Genomic DNA, 6,000 nt, shown 5'->3' on the forward strand with positions numbered 1-6,000 from the left:
TGCAATAGTCACTTTTGAACTAACAGCTCTCTAAATATTTTGAGAGGTGTGTGATCACTGCAGGCCTGCACTGCACCAGAAAGCTGAGATGTCTCAAAGCAAACACCATTGAAAGATGTTTGGTGCTAAAGCAGCTGCTCATAAAACTTACTAGGTTGCTGCTGGGTACATGAAGATTGAAGTAGCAGCTGATGCTGTCAACTTGCAGGCTTACCACTTTTTTAAACTGATGCAAATATTTTCCTATTGCAAGTTTTCTTTCTGAACTTTAACATTGATTTTAACAAAGTTGTGGCTAAAAGAATCATCACAGAAATAATCTTTCTAAGGCTCACTACAGGATGGAGACGGTTTGTCAATGCATGTTTTGTAAAAATTACATCCATAGTGTTGTCACAAAATACTTCCAGAAATATTTTGTGAGAAGTGCTATATTCAAACAGCCCCAAGAACAGGAACTATCCTTTTAAGCCAAATTTCCACCTCTATATGGAGCTAATGATGAAGACAAGACCTGCCTTTAGTGACGCTCTGTTTTAGGTAGCCTTCTTTCCTCTGAAATGCTAACTAGAAATTGAAAACTACCAATTATAAATCTGTTAATTTACATGAGGCTTGGCTTTTATTTTGGACAGTTTAGAAATGGTGATGTATACAAATGCACTGAGTGCTAAGAGCAATGTGTAAGGTGTGTGTTTCCAATGTCCTGCTTATTACAGAATGTATTTTTTTATTTCAGCTTATAAATGAACAAATGTTAAAAATTCCCATTCAAAGTGGCTTCGGTTACCTTTTGGAGCAAAAGAAAACATGGATGGTTCTTTCCAACATCCTTTTGAAACTTCTCCAGTCTCTCATTTTGTACTTTCTGGGCCCTGTGAAGTTATAATTAATAAAACCTTGTCATCAGGAGCTTCCTATTAAAATGAATCATTTCACAGAGTTTTCTCTCCATTTAATTCTGTTTAGCTGAATGTTTACTGATGAGTCAATTAGCCACTACTTTGTTTGTTCAACTTAATGTCATCACATCACCATGAGATCACTGCAGCAAACATTCATCAACAGCCCCATTGTCATGTCTGGCTGGTTGCTACAGGCTGGCCTCAGGCTGGCCACATCCAGGAGGCTGGCTAGTGACCTTGGTCTGGCTGCAACGTACCCAGGGGAACACATATGGGGCACGTGGGTTAGAAATGACTTTGTAATCGTTGGTGAGGATCATGCCTCCATATGGTGCTACTCCTCGAGCATGACTTAAGGAGGTAGAGCAGTTTGCAGAGGCAGCCTTGACAGCAAACCAAGTGCAAGTGAGTTGACGTCTGCAGCTGGAACAGGCTGTGCTGTGTGGTGACCATTACTGCAAGGAGAAGGTATGTTTTTAAAGCCCTGCCAATTATCAGGGAGCAAGGTAGTAGATATATCAACGGATATAAATATACCAGCCCAGGAGGTTCCGTATATATTGATATACCTTGTCAAACATAACTGGGCATCAGATCATTTTGTGTGCACTGAGTGGTACTACCACAGACTCCAATATTCTGGAGCTGAACAGAAGATGGTAAATACATGTTAGTGTCACTCAAACCTAGTGGCTGAATTACTTCTTTAAGTACAGTGCACATCTGCCAGGTCCTGTCTTCAGAGATTATTTTCCCAAATATCTGTAAATGGACACAGTCCAGACCAAGGTGCACCTCGGCATATCAGGGAGTGATATGTTTCAGTTTTTGAAACAAAAGTGCTGTGAAGGTAGAATGCATTGGTTATTGTTTTTTCTGTTTTCTAAGCAGAAAGCACCACACATGTCAGTATGAGGCCAGGTTGACTACACTGGTGTTCACACTAACATGTAGATCAGAAACCAATGACGTTTCAGGTGCTGAAGCTAGTACCTTCTACACAGAGGGCCACTAAAAGGTGTTTTAGGCCCCAGAGCAAACCTTTAGGGACTCCTGGCACCTCCAGTCCCGTTGCTGTCCTACCTTGTAACCTGAATGCTGAAGCACCAGCAGCCTGAATTTTGTACAACTCTGGGGAGCAAGTAGCTCTTGTTACCTCATTTTTGCACAAGTTCAGTGGAGCAATTCCCTGCTGAAACCAAGCTTTTCAGCTGACTTTCCCTACAAGTCATGTCAGCAACATCCAATAACAGAGTCACCGTTGATCTTGACCATCTAGTGGAACAGTGTAGGAATTTCTGTAGCTTCATCTACAGGTATTAAAATAAGGCTTTTTTTGTTCAGTGAGGATAAGATCCTCTCACGGAGATGCCAAAAATCTAAGCCATTTTCTAGGCGTGCCTGTCACCTTTCATAGTTTAAACAAGCTTCTAACCAAGAAACTTCATTTAGGTGGGCTGAATGCGTCTGGAGCAAAGACTTGTGAGTAGCCCCTTAAAAAAGAGTGCTATTTTCCTCCTCTCTGCAAGCCTTTTAAAACCTAGCAATCCATCCCCAGATTTTAGCAAGGGCAAAGGTAAAGCAGTAAGTTGTTCCAGGGGGAATAAACATTTATGTTGATACCCAGTCGTGAAGGATATCTAACCTAACAAGGTCAGATCAATCCTCAAATTCTATGATTTAGGGAATTAAGGAGGAGAATCAATCAGCTGCACAGCACCCAGCCATGTGGTGCAGGCTCTAGGTCCTAATAATATTCTGGCAGCAATGCATATTAACAGTGCAATTTCAATAATCAGCATATTTTGTAAAATAATTGTTAGGCTGATGGTTATAAGAGGTGACACTGCCAATACCTCATAAAGGCTGAAAGAAATATTTCCCATTTCCACGCTGCATAAACAAAGCATGCCAGACAACCTCAGGAATGCTAATGATCTCCAGTACTTTAGTGTATTAAGTATTCATCAATTGAGCACAGACCACAACAATGTTCTGAGAGTCCTTAAACACATGAGAAACACATGAGAAATGATGTAAAGTTTATATGAGCTCATATAATCTTGGTTGGTTATGGAGTCAAGCATAAGATCATAGAAATCAGGTCATGTGTACCATATCTTTCCTACTAGAAGGTTGTGCCCTACATTATATTTGCTGGTGCCACATCCAGCCCGGATTTAATTGACTGAAGCAATGAGTCATCCACTGCTTCCCCTACGGCATTATTCCCCAATCTAACAGATGACATTGTTGGGATTTTTTTTCCCTGATAATCAGACTTCACTGTCCTTAATTTCATCCCATTATATAATACCTCACACTTATGCAGTAACTGCCATCCAAAAGTTTTACCAGTGTTAATTGAGTTTCATAACAGCCCCCCATGAAATAGATAAGTTCTGAGTCAGAGATGCAAAAACCTGAGTTACTTGCCCTAGGCCACATGTGGGATCACATCAAGCACAGCCGGGGCTCCCTCGTTGACTGGGAGCTGTTTGCATGCAGCTTCTGCGATAATCAAGTTGTAGGATCTGTTTTCTAGGATGCAACTCTAACCTCTCTCCTACCAGTGTCGATCTGCGCCGCAAAGGGCAGTTTTTTCCTTCATTAATATTTGTGCCTTTCAAGCATTCATATGTATATCTTTCCCGAGTCATTATTTTTATACTGTTGATATTTGCTCTATCTATAAATAAACCAAGCCCTTTATTATTTTGCTCTTTCCTCACGACTCTCTGACCTGGAGACATGTCTTTGCAGAATATGTGCCCAGAATCGTACTCCATGGAGTTTAGGCAGATAAGTCATGCCGTGACTATTAGCCTCCAAGGCTGTGACGTGATCCAAGGGGCATAATCCAGCTGGCTGCTCCGGACTTCATCAGCTGAGCCACAGTAGCTCACTGCGCATGTGCTGTTATCCCATTGTGAAGCGAGGTAGCATGGGTTCATGTGAGTCACCATCAACTGGCCCTATTTTTTCCACAGAGTGCAGCAGTGTATCTTGCTCAGTTACCACATCTCAAATGAAGGACCCTAACAGCTGGGGGACAGGAACCTCTACAGGCCAGCACAGGCCTTCTGTCTGACAAACCCTTAATTTTCTTTAATGAATGCATTTGTTTTTAGAATACAGAATTAGAAATGGCATTTTATTGCATGCATCAGCGTAGGATCTCAGGTTTCTGACTGAAGCAACTCAGGCAATATCCTAGATCATAAAGCAAATGCGGGCAAGAACTAGAAATCTTCTGGCTGCTTTGAAAAGTAATGTATTTGGTTTTAATTTCTCTTGCTGAACATAATTGCTTTCTAAGTATTTACCTTCAATTTGCTTATTAGATTTTGGGTGATATTTATCTGACAACTGTTTTTCTAAATCAGATTTAACCTTATTGCTTATCTGTGTTTCTACAACATCTCCCTCACAGATTATTTTGTAACATCTTTCTGCTGTCCTCCCTGCTTTTGCTACCCTTAAGAGAGGGTATGAAATGAATTCAAATTAATTGAAAGGTAGAGGGGGTGATAGAGGTTCCTGCCATGTAAAATTCAAGATGCTTTAACATGGCAGAAATGCATATTTGCAAAAATTTCTAAAGTAATGAATGATTCAACACTTTTCTGTGTTCTGCTACATACAACATAAGCGCTCATAATACATGCAAAGGTTATCTCCTACAAGAAGGTTTTGGTACAGGATCTTCCCTGAAATAATCTTTATGCAATACGCATCACTCCTTCAACCTGACAGCAAAAGCAAACTCACATAGTTTGCAGTCCTTCCCTTCCTGGGCAAAACAGCCCTGGAATATGGGAAACACCTTTCTTTCCAGAGAAAAACAGTAAGAGACAGTTCAGGGTATGAACTAGTGGTTGTCATACCTGCATACCTAATGGGTGTTTCTGAGATATTTACCTAACTTTAAAATTGCTTTCAAAAGGTTCACAAAAACTGAGGCTCACATCTTCCATTAGCCATACCTGCAGCTCACAGACCTCACAAAAACAAATCTACTACTTGTGCATAATTAAAGGATCTGCAAACTACCAGTCAAGATAAAAAGATCAAGGGCTATCATAAATCTTGCTGCCTCATGGGTTGAGCTCACCAGCAGCAGAAAAAGATATGTATTTTCTTTCTGTGAGGATTACTTGCTCAGGTATAGTATGGGGGGTTGATGATTTCCTCTCCAGTATCTGTCATGGAGCTCTACTTAAGGACACAACTGAGTCTTACTCTAGGACAGATCCTGTGTCCAAAAATGCTGTCAAATGATTTGCCTATCTGGTCTGACAGTTAGCAAGGGACCATACTGAGCAGAGCTAGTGTGGAATTTTATTTATTTACTTCATGAAGAAAGTGCTTATGGATCAACACTGAGGTTTTTTCATGGAAATGTGTCAACCTTCCATGGATACAGCTTTTGTCAGGAAAATTTCCTACCAAGAACCCAAGCTTGACTGACCAAGGGAAGGGTAGAGGACTCTGATCAGACAAGCTGATAGGAGCAGAGAATTCAGTATCTGTTTCCTCCATTTATTTTGCCACTGATGACAGTTGTAATTAGTAGGCCCCAGCCATGCAACTTGTATCTCTTTTGTCATTTTTTTAGAAGGTGTTGAAAGAAATTAATACTTTTTCCCTTTGTTTCTTCTTTTCACTACAGGAAGGTTTTGGGTTGATCACAGTGTGGAACATTGACAAACAGTGAAGCCTACAAAACATTTATTGCATTCTATCCATTCCTAATATTATGTTTGTAATCAAGAACAGTTTCTTCTTAGGACTCTCTGTAGTCTCAGGGAATCTGGAAGTAAAACTTCATACCTGTCTTATTCTGCATTCTGCAGAGAAGCGTAGAAGATGAAACCATATGATACAGTGAATGGTTGGCAGTTAACCCCAAATTGCTTCCTTCTTTCACCAAACTCTACCACTTTTTCTCCTCACCTGTGAAAGATCAATAAAATACTGGAAGAAACTGTATATGGAGGTGCCATTTCTGGAATAAAAATTCAAACTTGTCTATTTACAGAAGACTTTTCAGAGTGAAGAATTTCACTGGTGGTGTAGACTGTGCATTAAACAA

Source organism: Phaethon aethereus, assembly GCF_964289735.1.
Source record: "Phaethon aethereus genome assembly, chromosome: 1".
NCBI classification, from domain to species: Eukaryota; Metazoa; Chordata; class Aves; order Phaethontiformes; family Phaethontidae; genus Phaethon; species Phaethon aethereus.